A 19,519-nucleotide genomic window follows, 5' to 3' on the forward strand; every position below is an offset into this window, starting at 1 on the left:
CTACAAGTAGATTTTATAGTTTAATCCGTTTTATATTTAGGTTTTCTGTATTACGGGGTAGTCTTAAGATTTTGCAGTATTGAAGAATTCACAAATGTTTTGCATTGGGGTTTTTTTTTTACATCCATTACGGTTGACGGTTTTCCTTGTTGCGTTCCTGCCGTCTTTCTCCAAACCTTCTCCTTTCACAGATCCAGCGAGAGTGCGCGTCGTTAACGGCTGACGTTAACGAAAGGCGTATTAGTGTGCTTACCGTCGATTGTATTCCGAGGTCTCGGTGCGTGATGAGCTTTCACACACATGGCCCATGAGATATGGGGAAGCCATGCCATGCCAAGCCAAACAACAAACAGACCATCATTGCATTTTCTCCCCACAGAATCTTTAATACTCACGTGACGTAATCCTCTTTGATTGTATTCCGTATTAGTCATATTAGTAAACAGTACGCAAGAGGCTGAATTGAATTTAAAAATGAGTAATGGGGGGAGAAAAAAAAAAAAGAAGGATCCCAGAGGGGCTGAGCAGAAACACCGAGGGGGGAGGGGGGGTGGATTGAGAAAGAGGCTCGGACAGAAAGATTGAAAGTGAAGGACCGGGAATGAAGAGTGCATAGAGAGCGAAAAAGACTGCAAGAGATAATTAATGGAAGAAATAAGACTCTCGGCAGCAGAGGAAATATTACCAGTATCAATCTAAGTGTGTAGTGGCAGTGCAGCCGCCAGCGGAGGGTTTATGATATCCATCTACACCTTAAAGGGATAGTTTAACATTGTGGCATGTGGAACCTTTTTTTTAATTTTTTTTTTTTCTTACCCCAAGTCAAATGAATTCTTTGATGCCTTTCCTCCGTGCGTCGTGAAGTGTGTGTGTGTGTGGGAGCTACTTAGCATAATGAATGGAAGTGTATAGAAACGGCTCAGCTCGATCCTTTCAAGGCAGGAAATCTAAATAGCCTTCCTGCTCACTCAAAAGAAGGGCGCGTTCAGTCATTTTTCGGAGGTTATGAAGGAGTTTTGATAGCGTAATTAATTTCAGCCCTTCCTGCTGGCAGCCAGAGAGAGAGACTAATCGGAAATAACCTGGATGTCCCAGACGTAGACGAGTACTCGGCGGCTGCAAGTAATGAAGAGTCTTAGTGAGGCGCAGGCATGTGACTACTCAATATTAAAATTTCATTATTACAATTTCCAATCCTTTCTTCATGACTTGCTATATCGTGTATATATATATATAAAAAAAAAGACAGCGCCGTTATTATAAAATCGTGTTGATTAAAGCTGATCATAACGTACTGTATGGATAAAACTCATAATCCACTCTGCGGATGAGGTTAGAATTTGTTAGCGCTTTCGTTAAATCGATGCTTCAGAAGCGTGGTAGAGACGCGTCACGTGCAGCGTACGGTGGCGCTTGAAAGTTCCCGAACCCTTTCGAACGTTCTATATATCCGCATGAGTATATCCTAAGACGGGCCGCTCGGACGCGCCTGCTTGTCATCACGTTGACTGAAAACACCCGACCCTAATTTCGCCTTCAGATCAACTGCGGATCCTAGAGGAACTGAATTTGTGGCCAGAGTATCGAATGTGGCTTTTCATGAGACGTTTACGCTTTCAGAGTTTTCTCCACCGTTCTGGCACAAACCCCAACGTGTGGGCGGGGCTTAACAGCGATTTGCTCTCATTGGCTAGTGAGATTTGGATCCACGGCTCCCCGATCTGGAAGTAGAGACTTCGGCGGTGCGGATTTTGGAGAGCGTTCTGGATGCGGTTCTCTGTATAGTTCTAGTGACTGCACGTTGTAGTGGAAATCACTCGCTCGCGTAGTCAGTATGTTAGTTTGTAATTAATATCGGAGGCTTGGGGAGTCTCATACCACTGGTGTGTTTTTTTTTTTTCCGAGATGAGCGCTCAGGAGCGGCCCGGAGCGTCGTCGTCCTCCTCCTCCTCCTCCTCCTCCTCCTCCTCAGCTGGACCCTCGAGCTGTCGATCCAAACCTCACTAGCCAATGAGAGGAAATCGCTGTTAAGCCCCGCCTACACGTGAGATTTGTGAACGTAAACTCGGAAGACCGAGTGAAAACCCGAAACACCTGATTTGTGTCCAAGACTTTTAACGGAGTTATTAGTACTGGGCGTTTATTAGAAATGTCTCTCTGAGCCGCCCACTCCAGTGCGAAAGGGGAACGAGGAGTGGTACGAGTGCACTGTAGTGTAAGTGCTTTGATCAAAACGCTTTGCTCACATCATGACACTTGCTGAGGCGGCTTTCCTTTTTCAGGCTTTCTCCCGGACGAGTACCCGAGGAATCCTGGTATAGAGATACACATTCGTTCATCTTCAGTGATGGCTTTATCCTGGTCGGGGTCGCCGCGAGTCAGGAGTCTGTCCCGGGAACACCGGGTGCGAGGCGGGAATGCAGCCTGTTTAGCACGTGTATATATTTATTTATCTGATGTAGATTCAATGAGACGAGAGATTTTAACTTCCTGTTTACGTCCATACTGATGCCACACACACACACAAACACACAGAGTGAACAAGCTGATGTGCATCCCAGCCCCTGAAGCTCTATGACTCATTCATTAACCCTCTGACGTCATTTCCACACACACACACACACAGACACACACACACACACACACACACACACTGATGCTGGATCCACAGAATAAAAACTTCCAACAGGCAGACAGTGATGCCATTCCTTTTATCTTTTTTTTTTTTCCACCTCTCTCTCTTTCTCTGTCTTTCCAAGATCTGTTTATTTTCCCTGGTTCTCTCTCGCTCTCTCTCTCTCTCTCTCTCTCTCTCTCCCCCCCTCTCACGCACTCTTTCTCTCTCACACTCTGAATGTCTTTCTTTACGCTCCTCTGGCTTTTTGTGCATCTCAGTCTGTTGCTGTGGTTTTTGTCTCTCCTCTCCTTGTCTCTCTGTCTCGCTCGTGTCTCTGTATGTCTATCTTTGCCCTGTGTGCTTTCTTTATCTCTCTCTCTCTCTCTCTCTCTCGCAGAGATTAGGGTGATTCTCTCAGCCTTGGCCGTTGCAGCTAATCTTCTCACTTTCATTTCTCCGCTCTACGATCTCTTTCTACGCTCATTGTGAATCTGAACTCCTGAGTTGTTTGCTCTGATATGACAAAACTAAATCGAGCAGGGATCAGACAGTTCCTGCTAATGATGTCTGACTAGGTCTTTTCCCAAACAAGCCTCACACATCATCATCATCATCATCATCATCATCATCAGGGCTGTGATTGGATTACATCACGTTCACCTTCCACGCCGAACACAATCCGTCAGCCCACACCGTGATCGCTTTAGCTTCGAAGCTAAGAGGTTAATATATTGATAACGTATGGATGCTAGTGGAGCCGCGTGTCTCGTACGGACTTGTTGATGTCGTATCGGCCAGCTCTCCCCGATCATCCGACCGTTTCAAGCCAGAGGATGACGGTTAACACGTGCTTCCTCTGCTGCTCATGCCGCATCACAGAGCAGCGTAACGCACTCGGAGGAACGCGCTATCCGCCCTCTTCTACATACATGACACACACGATTGACTAGTGATTGACAGGAGAGAGACCGTATGCCCCTCCCACCCAGAAAGCATGGCAGATTTTGCTTTCTATACAGGTCTATACACTTTCATGCGTTATTAAAAATGATGTACGTATTATAACGTTTATATAACCGTTTTCCCTGATGTCAGATGTTACAGCATTGTAAGCAGATGCTTAACTGACACTCACCCTCGACACTAGCCCTCGACTGAAACGCACGTCTGTCTTCATTAGCCATTGCTTGATGTGCACAAGCACAGAGGAGGACGGCGTGGGATAATGGCTCCGTTTCATCACTAGCCCAGGCGTGTTCTCTCTGAGGGAATCAACTCAAAACCCATCTCAGGGGTCGTTTCAGTTCTCCGTTTCGTAAGCGCCGGCGTAATGCAGTCTCCATTCACGAGCTGAAGAAACCAGGCTACATCACTGTCGACGTCAGAGCTACAGACCGTCCCAAAGATCACATCAGACCGTCATATTTTCCATATTATAACAGTTCAGGAATCTGTTTACAAAAAAAAAAAAACCCCACAGACTTCCGCCAGGGGTGTGAGTGAAAATGCCAGGGTAAAACTGTTCATGTCGGGCTGCACGGTTCAACACTTTTTAAATGATGATTGAATGATGATGAAGTGAATTAATGTGCAATATCGGTGAGCTTCATATACCAGGATCAACAATCATATTATAACCCATGTTTATGTGAAATATTTAAAGATGCACTGAATTAATGTGAGTCGTATTTGGATATAGACCCGCTTTCGTCCCCCAGGCCAAAGACACGCGCTGTAGGTTGATTGACGTTTCCAAAATGTCCATAGCGTGTGCGATTGTGCCCTGCGATGGGTCGGTACCCCGTCCAGGGTGTCCCCTGCCTTGTGCCCCGAGTCCTCTGGGAAAGACTCCAGGCTCCCTGCGACCCTGTGTAGGATAAGTGGTACATAAGATGGATGTTTTGTAGATTGCCTGATATATCGGGTTGTTGTTGATCATGGATGTGTGATCTCGTCAGCCGTTTCCAGACGTTGTAGCGGAAAAGAGAACGCTGTAACGGCTCGGGTTACGAGCGGAACATAAACACCACGGGGTTCTTTGGTTGCTGGAGTGTTAATATCTTCCCGAGGACTGAATTGTGAAAGAGATGATTTTGAGATGATGTTATGTATTCAGCTCTTTTCAGAGTGAAGCGAGACAGAGAGCTGACACGGGCTGTGAGGCAGAGATATACCACTTTCTCCTGATGGACTGAACTGAAGGGTAGAACTGACGAGAAATTTCAGCCGAACGGTTCGGCCTTCACCAACCAAGACCTTGGCTTAAACGGCCTTGGATTTATTTTGTTAGTATAAAGGGAGCCCCGACTATGAAGACTTGTCTGTCTTATTAGTTTAACTCTGGCGTCTGCCGTATAAATCCGCTATACAAAAGCACTAGTTAGTGACGTCAGATGGTTTGAACGGTCTTGATTCTCTAGCGACCCTACAGCGATACGAGCACGTCTAACATAGAAGACATTGCTCAAAATGTACATCAAAGCGAAGACGATCAGAGAGGTGAGGAGGCGAGAGCGGGGCAAAATCCACGGCGTCCGCGTAGCGACTGCACGTCTGTGCTAACCGAGAGCGTTTGTTGTTCGAGGTCAGCGTATGGATTAAACTATCGTTTTATAAGGACGAAACGTATTCTAATGTCAGTCGTTTCAGAGACTATCCTGTTCAAAATCCGACGGCCCGCCAGTGCACCCTCACCAAATCTATGCCGTCCTGTGTACGAAGGCACTCGTATCTTCTAAAGATAAAGATTCTTGTGATTCGATCGACGTAAACGGTTTTGAGATACAATCAACGTCTCTGTCAGACCACCAACATACAAACAAACACTTACGAAACAGAGGTAACACGCCTCATGGTAATCCAGAGATCCGTAACATCTCGTTACACCGCCAAAGGTCCAAACGTAACCATGCACGTACTCCGAACGGTTCAGGGACAGCTTTAATTTGACTTTGGGTATGCCTTGGTTAGGCGTTCGAGGCTAGTTTTACAGGAGCTTCACGTTATGAGAACATACAGAAAAAACTCAGTAACAAGATGCTTACGGGTTTGAATATATTTACAGATATCCCCTGTATCACAGCACACAACAACTAGAAATTCTCTCTCTCTCTCTCTCTCTCTTTTTAAACATTTTTTTTTTTAATTTAAAGTGAGGAACGTATTTCACAGCGTATTTCAGTAGGAGAGGGCGATTATTGCGTGTTAAGGCCTACAAGCCTTCATAGTCGGGGTTCCTTTTAAGGCTTTTATTATGAGCTCGTGTCCTGTCTCGCGACTCGTTTTGGTGATGTCATTTCGGTTTAATTACAGAATCGTTCTTCTAATCTGTTTGAGAGTATCATTCAGCTTCAGGCACGTCGTTTGTTTGGTTGTTAACGCTCTTCCCCTCGCCTTTTTTCTTTCAAATCGGGGGGAAAAAATGCACTGTGCTCTCATATTATCTGGATGTGCGTGCATAATTAGATTGCGATTCTTTATGAGAATCATTAGTGTGATAGGTGCAGGATTGTTATGGCTTTATTTTATGCCCGTGATCCCGGGAGAGAGTCGGCGCTAATGCAAAAGAAATGAGACGATCACTCAAGCCCGGTCTCGGCCCTCTGCAGAGAACTGATGCCTTTTGTTTTTTGGTGGGTTTATTTATTTTATTGTATTTTTTTCCCCCTCTAAATGAAAATGGAATAAACAGATGATTGAAGAGATAAGCAAGTAAATGGATGGGTGAGTGGACAGAGTGAAATGTCAGATTGGGGTTTTGTATATATCAGTCGTCCTCATGGTTACAGGAAGACGTCGTGGACGTTGTGTTCGAAGCTAAAGGATCTTCTCTGGATGGCTCGGAAGCTCTTGATTCGATTCCGAATATCGACGCATTTCCTGTCCAAACAGGAAATCCTTTTGTCATGGTGACTTATTTACACAAAATAGCACACACCCCAGACAAATCTTACACTTGACATGAGCATAGTGAACTAGCTGAATGTGGAGAACAGCGAGGAGTTTAACGGCTGGTCCCCGAGAATCCCCGATGTTCTGTGAAGACTATTATATAAAGAAATTGCTTCCAGTTCTCAAACAAGCCATGTTTGGAAAAGGGACTAGCTTTCTGGACACCGCTACACCGTAGCATCTAATTACCAACACCTGTGGTGGTGTTTTTGTTTTGTCCGAGAGCCACGCCCAAGTACAGGACGCGTCATCAACGTTTTTAATCATTTTCAAACTAAACAAGTGTCAAAGTATATAATTAAAATGGGAACATCTCCAGTGTTGTTGTTGTTGTTGTTGTTTTCTTCTTATAGATATATCACATTTCTGTCCGTAACACTAAGGGACACGTACAAAACGTTCTCAATCGCCAGCTTTGATTTCTGGGCCACTTTCATTCATTAGAATGCTGCCTCTATACTTTGAGGTGGGGGTGGGGGGAGCGGTCGAATGAATTCATGAGAATCGAGACTTGTTTTGATTGAACGTTGTTCGCGTTATTTCCACCGAATCTGACGTTAGCTAGCGTGCTTCTTATTCCAGATACATCTTGTATAACGCTACTAACATTACCGTTTGGCCAACGAATACAACTTTAGTTGAGCGCTACTATACTACACTGGACTGTCATATAACCACAACGTAATTAAACAGATTCACACACACACACACGCACAGTCGGTATGAATATTAAATCTAGGCGAATTTCGGAGCACCTGCACATTTCTGGCTGACTTCAACACAACCGTCGCTAAGCGATAAATAAAGGCGCGCTGGTTTGTTTGCTTTGAAGGGAATAGTGCAGACCCAAGAAACGTAAACCCAGTGTGAAGAGGAAAGAAGCACCTAGCAATGACGAAGCACATCTGCCGGTTTTGAACAGACCCTGGCCTATCCTGTCTGTCTGTACTTTTTATGAGACCACCGGTTTGCTTTGTTCGAGGTGGTGTTTGATTTGCTTTGAATTTATTTGTCCACCTCAAAGGGCCCAGCTCTACACACTCTCCACTATTCTTTTTATTATTTCCAGTGCCCTGAACTGATGTCCCGTTACATTACTTTCTTACATCATTTCCTCTATATTATAACCTTACATTAAAGGGGATGAGCGGGGTTGAGTTTGCATCCCTGCTTTATATTCAGTTACATTGAAAACAGCTTTATTTATGCCGCAGAGCAATTTTGACAGCCCTTTGTAAAACAAACACTCAAGATAAACAGAGAGAGAGGGGGAGAGAGAGAGAGAGGGGGGGAGAGAGAGGGGGAGAGAGGGGGAGAAGGCCGCCAGTATGGCATAATAATACCTGGAGGTGCTCACAGTCTAATAAATATATTCACTTGTATATTCACTAAGCGTTTGCTGGATGAGAGAAATGTCATTAAGTAGCATTTACATCTAGTCCCAGTCTTTAAACTTAGGCTCTATTAGTTCCAGTCTTTAGTTCTTGGTCTCTGTTAGTTCCAGTCTTTAAACTTAGGCTCTATTAGTTCCAGTCTTTAGTTCTTGGTCTCTGTTAGTTCCAGTCTTTAGTTCTTGGTCTCTGTTAGTTCCAGTCTTTAGTTCTTGGTCTCTGTTAGTCCCAGTCTTTAAACTTAGGCTCTATTAGTTCCAGTCTTTAGTTCTTGGTCTCTGTTAGTCCCAGTCTTTAAACTTAGGCTCTATTAGTTCCAGTCTTTAGTTCTTGGTCTCTGTTAGTCCCAGTCTTTAAACTTAGGCTCTATTAGTTCCAGTCTTTAGTTCTTGGTCTCTGTTAGTCCCAGTCTTTAGTTCTTAGACTCTGTTAGTCCCAGTCTTTAGCTCTTGGTCTCTGTTAGTCCCAGTTGTTATACTGTAGCTTTAGCTCTGTTAGTTCCAGTCTTTAGTTCTTGGTCTCTGTTAGTTCCAGTCTTTAGTTCTTGGTCTCTGTTAGTTCCAGTCTTTAGTTCTTGGTCTCTATTAGTTCCAGTCTTTAGTTCTTGGTCTCTGTTAGTTCCAGTCTTTAGTTCTTGGTCTCTGTTAGTCCCAGTCTTTAGCTCTTGGTCTCTGTTAGTCCCAGTCTTTAGCTCTTGGTCTCTGTTAGTCCCAGTTGTTATACTGTAGCTTTAGCTCTGTTAGTCCCAGTCTTTAGTTCTTGGTCTCTGTTAGTCCCAGTCTTTAGTTCTTGGTCTCTGTTAGTTCCAGTCTTTAGTTCTTGGTCTCTGTTAGTCCCAGTCTTTAGCTCTTGGTCTCTGTTAGTCCCAGTCTTTAGTTCTTGGTCTCTGTTAGTTCCAGTCTTTAGTTCTTGGTCTCTGTTAGTCCCAGTCTTTAGTTCTTGGTCTCTGTTAGTCCCAGTCTTTAGTTCTTGGTCTCTGTTAGTTCCAGTCTTTAGTTCTTGGTCTCTGTTAGTCCCAGTCTTTAGTTCTTGGTCTCTGTTAGTTCCAGTCTTTAGTTCTTGGTCTCTGTTAGTCCCAGTCTTTAGCTCTTGGTCTCTGTTAGTCCCAGTCTTTAGTTCTTGGTCTCTGTTAGTCCCAGTCTTTAGTTCTTGGTCTCTGTTAGTCCCAGTCTTTAGTTCTTGGTCTCTGTTAGTTCCAGTCTTTAGTTCTTGGTCTCTGTTAGTCCCAGTCTTTAGCTCTTGGTCTCTGTTAGTCCCAGTCTTTAGTTCTTGGTCTCTGTTAGTTCCAGTCTTTAGTTCTTGGTCTCTGTTAGTCCCAGTCTTTAGTGCTTAGCCTCTGTTCGTTCCAGTCTTTAGTTCTTGGTCTCTGTTAGTTCCAGTCTTTAGTTCTTGGTCTCTGTTAGTTCCAGTCTTTAGTTCTTGGTCTCTGTTAGTCCCAGTCTTTAGTTCTTGGTCTCTGTTAGTCCCAGTCTTTAGCTCTTGGTCTCTGTTAGTCCCAGTCTTTAGCTCTTGGTCTCTGTTAGTCCCAGTCTTTAGTTCTTGGTCTCTGTTAGTTCCAGTCTTTAGTTCTTGGTCTCTGTTAGTCCCAGTCTTTAGTTCTTGGTCTCTGTTAGTTCCAGTCTTTAGTTCTTGGTCTCTGTTAGTTCCAGTCTTTAGTTCTTGGTCTCTGTTAGTTCCAGTTGTTATACTGTAGCTTTAGCTCTGTTCGTTCCAGTCTTCAGAGCTTAGGCCATGTTAATCCCAGTTGTTATAGCTTATCATTAGGCATTAGGTGTCTGATTCTCGGTTAGTCCAAGTCTGAAGGAGTCCTGAACACTCTAGGATTACTTCCTAGTAAGTGCTCGTTTTTCTTCTTCATTTGGATATTCAGATTCCGATCATGTTTTTCGTACGGTCGGTGTTAAACTCTAATAACTGTGCTGCTGTGAGATGGCGTTAGTGCTTTGTTGTGAAGCTGTGTGTTTGATAAGTCTCCTGTTGTTTAACAGTGTTATATCGGAGACAGCAGACACTTTGCTCTCTCTCTTTTTTTTTCCCCCCTCTTTGGTTTGACTGCTTGCCTTCACTCCGTAAAGGTTATTCTGTCTTGGCCCTCATGCTCTTTCATGTTGGCACAGCAGTCACACCTTTTCTCTGTATTCTTTCTCTTTCTAGTTTCTGAATGTGCCTTTCTTCTAAAAGGCTTACGGTCCCTCCCCTCTTGTTTCCACTGTAAGAGAATGACTGAAAGGTTAACAGCAGCCTATTAGACTGTAATAGACTCCATACCGGCTCCTTACGTAAGACACATGCACACAAGAGCTGTTCACATTTTATTTATGGTATGTTTGGTGTTTTTCAGGGCGCCGTGGCATACGGATTCCGTGGTCCACGAGACCAGTTTGATATTTCTTTACTTGTCCTTGAAGCTCTTCAGAGAGAGGCTGGCTGAATTATGGAGAATAATTCAAGCGGAGTTTGGATAAGTCTTCCTCATTTCTTTTAGTTATAACCTGTGGGAGTTGGGTCTAGACTCCCACACATTAAGAAGAAAAAAAAATAGCCTGGCTAAATATTTTGTAACTGTTAGCTGTTGGGATAAATTATGTGTATTTACTTTACAAAAAGGCCTTTAGGCTTTAGATTCAGAATCATATCGGATCGATTCTTTACCAGAAGAACTAAACGGACGTTGGACATTTGAAAAGAATGTAAAAAAGGTAAAGGAGGCGTGTCCTCTCTGCCTGTCAGTCCCTGTGAAGGAGGCGTGTCGTCTGTGCCGGTCAGTCCCGGTGAAGGAGGCGTGTCCTCTCTGCCTGTCAGTCCTGGTGAAGGAGGCGTGTCGTCTGTGCCGGTCAGTCCCGGTGAAGGAGGCGTGTCGTCTGTGCCGGTCAGTCCCGGTGAAGGAGGCGTGTCCTCTCTGCCTGTCAGTCCCGGTGAAGGAGGCGTGTCCTCTCTGCCTGTCAGTCCCGGTGAAGGAGGCGTGTCGTCTGTGCCGGTCAGTCCCGGTGAAGGAGGCGTGTCGTCTGTGCCGGTCAGTCCCGGTGAAGGAGGCGTGTCCTCTCTGCCTGACAGTCCCGGTGAAGGAGGCGTGTCGTCTGTGCCGGTCAGTCCCGGTGAAGGAGGCGTGTCCTCTCTGCCTGTCAGTCCTGGTGAAGGAGGCGTGTCGTCTGTGCCGGTCAGTCCTGGTGAAGGAGGCGTGTCCTCTCTGCCTGTCAGTCCTGGTGAAGGAGGCGTGTCGTCTGTGCCGGTCAGTCCGGGTAAAGGAGGCGTGTCCTCTCTGCCTGTCAGTCCCGGTGAAGGAGGCGTGTCGTCTGTGCCGGTCAGTCCCGGTGAAGGAGGCGTGTCGTCTGTGCCGGTCAGTCCGGGTGAAGGAGGCGTGTCGTCTGTGCCGGTCAGTCCCGGTGAAGGAGGCGTGTCGTCTGTGCCGGTCAGTCCCGGTGAAGGAGGCGTGTCGTCTGTGCCGGTCAGTCCCGGTGAAGGAGGCGTGTCCTCTCTGCCGGTCAGTCCCGGTGAAGGAGGCGTGTCCTCTCTGCCGGTCAGTCCCGGTGAAGGAGGCGTGTCGTCTGTGCCGGTCAGTCCCGGTGAAGGAGGCGTGTCGTCTGTGCCGGTCAGTCCCGGTGAAGGAGGCGTGTCGTCTGTGCCGGTCAGTCCCGGTGAAGGAGGCGTGTCCTCTCTGCCGGTCAGTCCCGGTGAAGGAGGCGTGTCGTCTGTGCCGTTCAGTCCCGGTGAAGAGGTGCAGCCTCCTACTCCGAAAAAAGCCCATGACATTAGAGCAAGTGAGGAATGTTGACGGGCCTCTTCATCAGTTATTTTTGCTGCCCGTTGAAGCAAAATTAAAGACTAAAAGCTGAATCTGAGCTACAAACACAAGCAGGCCTTTATTTGTTTGTGCATGGTTTTTCATCTCAACTTTGTAGATGAAATATGAAAAAGTAATGATGCCTGGTTGAAGTCCGACACTTTCAGACCGTCGAAAGTGTTACGCATTACAGCTTTTCTCCGCATACCCACGCAAAAGCTGAACCGTCCTTTATTTTGTAACCCTTGGGTTTCGTTTCAGCGTCTCATCTTTGAAGATGATCGATATTGAAAATAACGTTACCTCAGCAACCTTAAAGTAGCGCCAAAAGTTGCTCTCATTAAATCTCCGTTTGGAGTCGCTGCCTCGGTACTGTGCGAGAGGGGTTGGATGGATTGATCTGATGTGTGCTTATTATGAAAACGTGTCCATTTTTCACGGCAGCGAGGTGCTCGTAATGTGCGCCGGCAGTGAAATGGAGGGCATCCTGGGCCAATCGGTCTTTTAACAAGTCCAGAAACCAGTGTGGAAAGGTGAAGATCCATGCAGACAGGAAGTGAAAAATGGGAGGCAGCCAAATCAGTCCTTCTTCCTCTGCACTACTACGTACATCAATAACATCAAGAGAGGTGATTACGGAGAGGGAGAGAGAGAAGCCGAAGCCGGGGGAACCTGAATAACCGAACGCCGTGAGAAACGCTGAAAGGCTGCCGGCAAATATGTTGAAATAGAAACGTTGATGGAGCGTGAAGACAAGTGAGATGAGGGACTAAAGACATGAATGCGTGAGTTCTTCTTAAATGTCTTGCTTTAACGTTGTACAGATACAGGTTTAAAAATCGCTATAGCGCGTATACATTAATCCTTCTTTTTTGTTTTTTTTCCTGGAAACATCCAGTTTGAATTCCAGAACCAAGGGCACGGCGGCTTAGTGTTTTTAGAATGTTTGCCTCGCACCTGCGGGGTCGAGGATTCGAGTCCCGCCTCCGCCCTGTGTGCGCGGGTTTGCGCGTTCTCCCCGTGCTTCGGGGGTTCCCTCTGGGTACTCCGGTTTCCTTCCCCAGTCCACAGACGTGTCGCAGGCGGATTCGGCATTTCCAAATCGTCCGTAGCGTGTGCGATCGTACCCTGCAGTGGGTTCCAGGGTGTCGCTCACCTTGTACCACGAGTTGCCTGAGGTCTGGAGGCTCCAGGTCTCGCGTGACCCTGTGGAGGATAAACGGTGTGGAAAACGGAGGGAATTTGAAACATTCTGCGTTTACCCTGACAGAAAGCAAGGCCACACCAGTGCTGTCTTTCAAGTGGATAAATCAAGCTGACCCAGTAGGTTACTAATGTAAGATGAAGGAAGGAGGGGGGGCTTCCAAAGAGTGTCTGTTACCTGTTACCTGTCAGTCATTCCAGATGCATATCTCAATTGGCTCGGCTGCCGGTATTTTTGCATCTCACCAACGTAGTCCCATAAATATGAATTTTTTTTTGGTATTTTCTTTTCATCTCACCCCTCACCTGCACCCCGTACAATTCCCAGAAATCTTCTGGCTTAGTCTACGGCCCTCACGTCAATGCCGGTGTGTGCCAACTCGACCGTAACGGATTTTGAAGTTATGTGAAAACCTAACGTGTAAAACGGAATCCTTAATTTATTGTATGCAACATTTAAAACGCTAAAAAAAAGTCTCAGCCACCATTCAGTATGTGACTAACTCTTCAAAAATCTTCTTAAAATCTCACTTCTTTCCATCTTAAAGCCGACATTTACGGAAGGACACCTGCAAAGGGATGCAGTGTAATTAAGCTGAACTGCCTGGAGCGTAGAGTACTTAACAAAAGTGATGTGCTTTGATAAGCGATTCTTTAAACCTCTGTACTCTGCCTTCTCCACGCCTCCAGACGTTCTTTTTAATCATGTTTTCTAGGCGAAGACGCATTTTTAATCTTACAGGTTGGCTTTATAATGTTTGCATGCCTAAGATCCTTATATCAATTGCTCATTTTAATCGTGCGGACTTACAAACAATAAGGAAATAATCACTTGGGACCGTGCTGTCATGGGGAAGATGATCCATAACGAGGTGGTGTGATGCAGCGGGATGTGAAGTACCTCCCCGAAATGGAGTATCTTCCTGTAATAAGAGCACGTCTCATAAATAGGTGTTTTATTCCCCTTATACCACAACGATTTGCTCGATCGATCACAAGGTTGTATTTCATAACGAACGATATGCACTTTTTATCCGTTTATACTTACATTTGATCTTGAGGAACATGTGAAAAACAAGTTCGTTCCTGTTATTACTTATGTTTGAGCAGCTGTTAACGGTCTCCTTTCTCTGTCTCGCTCTCTCTTTGTCTCTTTCTCTTATAAGTCAAGTTAATAAGACAAAAAAAAAGTAGTTACGTAATTTATATAAAGACACACCCATGACTGAAAACACCGGAGTCTCCGTCCACAAATGTTAAAGCGCACCTATTATGGTTTTGAAACGTGCCTAATTTTGTCTTAGAGGTCTCGTGCAATAGACTTGCACGCATCCGAGGTCACAAAAACACTTTAACGTGCTCATCATTTAAACTGCAGGATTACCTTTTTCCCCCCACAGCGTCACAAACGACTCGTTAAATGATTCGTTCGAAACGATTCGTTCTAAACTCCTCCTTTCGGAGAGCATACTCTGCTCTGATCGGTCAGACGTCCCAGTCTGTCGTGATTGGTCTACCGTGTGCCGAAAAGGAAACGCCCACTATCGTAACGGGTTTCGGCTCCGTCTGTCAGCGAGCAGCCGATGAAGACGAGAGGCGGGGCTTTTTGTTTCAAACCTACGTAGGTCTGTACAGGAAGTAAAGTCTGGAATCACTAACGACTCGATTCAGCCGTTCAGAATCGGTTCCTTGTTTTGGGAGTCGACGACTCCGTTTGTCGTGCGCTTTGATTTTTAAAACCTTGCGGCCTTTTTACATTCACAAACAGCTCTGTATATAACACGCTTTAAGTAAACATCCCCTTAAAGAAATCTGATCATACACTGTATCACCGATTTAATATTTTTCTTTGTTGTCAGAACACTGATATACACTACGTTTGTTTTTTGTTTTTTTATGATAGAATTTCATTTGTTTCTTTTCTCTGCCTGAGCACGCATAATTACGCTCCAGCATAACTTAAGCCACTCGTACGTGCTCATAAAAGTTTCCCCACAGGCTCAGCGGCACACCCGCACCTCCTCGGTTGGTGCATTTTACAAATGTATTCGCTGGAGGTTATTCGTAATGGATGAGAGATCAGATGAGACATGGATCGAGGTTGGAGGAACACAGTGAGTTTTTCCCCAAACAGCACAAAATCCATGTTTCGAACACGGCATCGTAATGGGCTTTTTGATCCAAGACCGTAATCATGTTGACGTATAGATATAGATGAATATATTAGAGCTGAGCGAAGCGTAGGTCAAAACGCTGAGAGAATGAGAAATGCCGCCGCAGGATTTATGCTCCAGGTTTGCATGCGATGAAGAAAACAGTGCCACGTTGATTTAAAAACTTTTGATTAAAAGTATCTGCTTGGTTCAGTAAGTACAGTCCCCTCCGAAAGTATTGGAACAGCAAAGACGCATTCTTTTTTTTTCTTTTTTGGATCACGTGGAGGAAAAATGGGTGTGTTCAAACAAAATGTGCCATGTTCTAAATTGTAACACTTTGTAACATATTTATCTTTTGCCCTCAAACCCAAACGTCTTCACTATATATATGTGTGTGTATGGCGAAAACAATAGAATTGGCCTTTGCTGTTCCAATACTTTTGGAAGGGGCCGTAGATATTCATTTAAAAAAAATTTTTTTGCACCGGTCTCTACTTCAGCCCAGGAGTGCAATGAAATTAAAGACACACTCGTTTTTGATTCGGCGGAAAGAATGTTCCGTTTGGAACGGAGAGAATTATTTCTGTCTGTCTGTGTGTCTCATTTTTAAAATACGGGTTGGATATGAACGTGATTCCCTGCCAGCTTTGAGACACGTGCTTAGAACATCGTATTAACCAAAAGCTCTACCTTATTAGTTTCTGAAAGCTGTAATTTATTAGAGGATGTCTTTTTTGGAGAGCACTGGGCATGACATAGGAAATTGAGCTGGGGGATGTGACAAAAATACCATATATATATATACACACAGTATCTCACAAAAGTGAGTACACCCCTCACATTTTTGTAAATATTTGATGATATCTTTTCATGTGACAACACTGAAGGAATGACACTTTGCTGCAATGTAAAGTAGTGAGTGTACAGCTTGTGTAACAGTGTATAACTCAACACACAGCCATTAATGTCTAAACCGCTGGCAACAAATGTGAGTACACCCCTAAGTGAAAATGTCCAAATTTGGACCCAAAGTGTCAATATTTTGTGTGGCCACGGTTATTTTCCAGCACTGCCTTAACCCTCTTGGGCATGGAGTTCACCAGAGCTTCACAGGTTGCCACTGGAGTCCTCTTCCACTCCTCCATGATGACATCACGGAGCTGGTGGATGTTAGAGACCTTGTGCCGCTCCACCTTCCGTTTGAGGATGCCCCACAGATGCTCAATAGGGTTTAGATCTGGAGACATGCTCGGCCAGTCCATCACCTTCACCCTCAGCATCTTTAGCAAGGCAGTGGTCGTCTTGAAGGTGCGTTTGGGGTCGTTATCATGCTGGAATACTGTGAGGCAGCAGCGCTACCCATGGTACCTTGTGCCATACTTTCACACCTTATTTATTTATTTATTTTCTTGGAAACGAATGGCAATTCTCAAGCTTCGAGAAACAGAAAAATCTCATTTTGAGAATCTTCTTCTTCCCCCGGCCTTTTAATTCCTACCGTCTTTTGCGTTTCACTTCTTTTCACTCTCCTTCTTTTTCAGTTCCATTGTAACAAAGGACCCTTGATGTTTTTTTGATTCTGCAGCTTCAAACATCTCTTCTTCTTTTTTTTTTTTTTTTTGTGCTTTCCCTAATCCCTTTCCAGATGAAGCTTGGTGTGGAGGTATCCCGCTTTAATTAATCATCCATTTGACACAGACGCACGTCGCTCCATGGTGTGATGCAGATGTTACGACCAGGTCATTTAGCATGTGCCGCGAAAACCTTTTGAAAACTTCTCGTCTGTCAGTGAAACTTCTATTAAAGCAAGCGCACTGTCGTGGAGGGCCAGAGATCAGCACAGGTTACTGCTTTTATTTCTGCTTTAAAGCACCTTCTAAACCTGATAAGTAGTGAGCGTTCATAATGAATTAAACCCGTCAGCTCGCGTATAAGCTTATATACTGTACTAATATCCTCATCCTTAACTATGTATAGATGCAGCAGGAACGGGTGATAACATTGGACACGGGGTGCGATCCATCATTTTGTCGTTATGGTTACGCCGTGCATTAGGTTAGTTCTTCAAGAGAAAACGCGAGACAGTTGTTTAAAAGGATAGCAGTTAGCTGGAGAACCAGACCAGAACCAGCCACCAGCTCCTGCAGTCGGGGAAATTGTGGTGTTACTGATCTTTCTCCGTCTCGCTTGGTTCCTCTAAAGGCTGGAAATATTAATGAACACACCAAGTCTTATCGAGGGAACTGAACTTGCGCCATCTTGTCCCTCTTTTCCATGGACAGAGAGAGAGAGGAAAGAAAGAGACTAACCACTCAAGTTACGTCGGCGGTGAGCAGAAAAGCATCCCAACAGCATGTAGAACCTTGAGGCCAGTGTGCTATAACAGCACAGGACCACATCTGAGGATACAGTGGGCACAGGATCAACAAAACTGGACAGTTGAAGATTAGGAAAAGTCCAGGTAATGTGTCCCCGTCCCCCCCCCAGTTTGGGTGAGTCTGTGGCCATGATAGCCTCAGATTCCCGTTCTTGGCTGACAGGAGTAGAACCCGATGTGGTCTTCTGCTGTCGTAGCTCATCCACCTCAAGCCGAGATGATTTTCTGCGCAGCACGGCTGTAAAGAGCGCTTTATTTGAGTCACTGTAGACTTCCTGTCAGATCAGACCAGTCTGATCATTCTCCTCTGATCTCTCTCAACAACCTGGTGTTTCAGCCTGCAGACCCTCTGCTCAGGATGCTTTTTGCACCATTATGTGTAAACTCCAGAGACACGTGATCGTGCGTGTGAAAATCCTAGGAGATCAGCAGTTTATCAAATACTCCAGTCAGCCCATCTCTGTACCAACACCCGTGCCGTTTTTTTCTTCATTCTGATGTTTGATTACCTGAAGTTCTTGAACTGTGTCTGCATGATTATTATTATTATTATTTTATTACATTTTTTTGCGTTGCGCTGCTACCACATGATTGGCTGATGTAGAGAACGCCATGAACGTACAGGTGTTCCTAATAAAGTGGACGGTGGAAGAACCACTAGCAGCATGTTCATGCTAAACGGCCAGGGCCGTATCTGCCTGCAGTTCTCGCCTGGTTTCACATCGACGCTAAGCAGCATCGACTCCGGTCAGGACCTGGACGATAGACCTCCTGGGGAAAGCTAAGGTTGCTGCTTGGAGTGGTATTATTGAGGCCAGCAGGGGGCGCTCACCTTGTGATCTCTGTGGCGCTTAATGCCCCAGTATAGTGACGGGGACACTGTACTGTAAAAACAACACCGTCTTTCGGATGAGACGTTAAACCGAGGTCCTGACTCTCTGCGGTCATTAAAAATGCAATATGGCTGCCGTCACATCCTCCAGGCGGACGCCACACACTAGTTGTTGTAGAGGAGGCCCATCCCCATACAACGTAAAGCACTTTAAGTGTCTAGAAAAGCGCTATATAAATGCAACTCTAACTAACTAAACCCATTTTAAAGACGAAAAACGCACGTCTTAACGTTCTCCGCTGCACATTTTTCCACGCTTGTCCCCCACAGTAACGCTCTAATACAATAACAAACCTTCTGAAATGCATTATCTCGCGCACGCCACGATCTCTTTTCCTACAGTTCCTCCACGTCCTCAGCTTCTGTGTCCGTATGTCAGCGGTGTGATTTATCACCAGACCCTACAAGACGACGTGATCCAGGTCGCCACTGGCTATCGTTGTTTGGTCGGCAGCCAGTTCTTTATGGGTTTCCCCCCCTTTAATACGGCTGACTGCACAGAACCTACGCTCCATCAGTCATCTGCTAATTGGCCGCAAACAGCAGTTTGCAATTCAAAACCTCAGCGAGCAGAGAGACTGTGTGTGTGTGTGTGTGTGTGTGTTTTGGATCGTAAGATGAAGGTTGATGTTAGTTGATGAGACGCATGCTCAGAGCATGTATTACTCCATGACTGTTGTTGTTGTTGTTGTTGTTTATTCCGTCCTGTTCTTTGACAGCTGCCTTACACTAGTTTGTCGTCTTGCGGTGTCGGCGTCAGATTGGGTTTTGCCGTATAAATCAACATGATATAGATGTGATATAAATCTCCAGCACTGTGTAGGTTTATCCAGCCAAACTGTGAACCATGCCCGTTCTCGATTTTAAAGCGAGGAACTAAACACAGTCCGACCTGAACTAATTTCAGTTAGACGTTTATATAATTGGCTGAAATGGGCAAATTGACCAACTGGAACGATTCTGCGCCGATTCGATTGACTTTTTTAAGTTGAGATTGAGATTTAAGTACGGATTGTTATGTTAAAAACTCTGTTTTGTGCCACTCGCTGCCAATTTTCCAAAAGTTTCCCCTTGTCAAGTGCACCGGGCTCATGAATCGACCCCACGTTCCAGAGACGTCATCAGATACGACAAGAACACTTTCGCTCGTC

The 19,519-nt window shown here is 45.2% G+C and overlaps 1 protein-coding gene across 13 annotated transcripts in view; it reads left to right on the plus strand.

Annotated features, from left to right (window-relative positions):
- The window catches only part of gpat2 (glycerol-3-phosphate acyltransferase 2, mitochondrial), a 146,223-nt gene that overhangs the window by 68,452 nt on the left and 58,252 nt on the right, over nt 1-19,519 (plus strand). The window contains exon 3 of one of the 13 annotated variants that reach the window (XM_053624159.1): nt 16,745-16,942. The exons of the other annotated variants lie outside the window; for them this stretch is intronic. The gene's annotated coding sequence lies outside the window, so the exon portion shown is untranslated. The remainder of the gene's footprint in view (nt 1-16,744; nt 16,943-19,519) is intronic. 13 annotated transcript variants of the gene reach the window in all.

Source organism: Ictalurus furcatus, chromosome 5 (assembly GCF_023375685.1).
Source record: "Ictalurus furcatus strain D&B chromosome 5, Billie_1.0, whole genome shotgun sequence".
Lineage (NCBI taxonomy): Eukaryota > Metazoa > Chordata > Actinopteri > Siluriformes > Ictaluridae > Ictalurus > Ictalurus furcatus.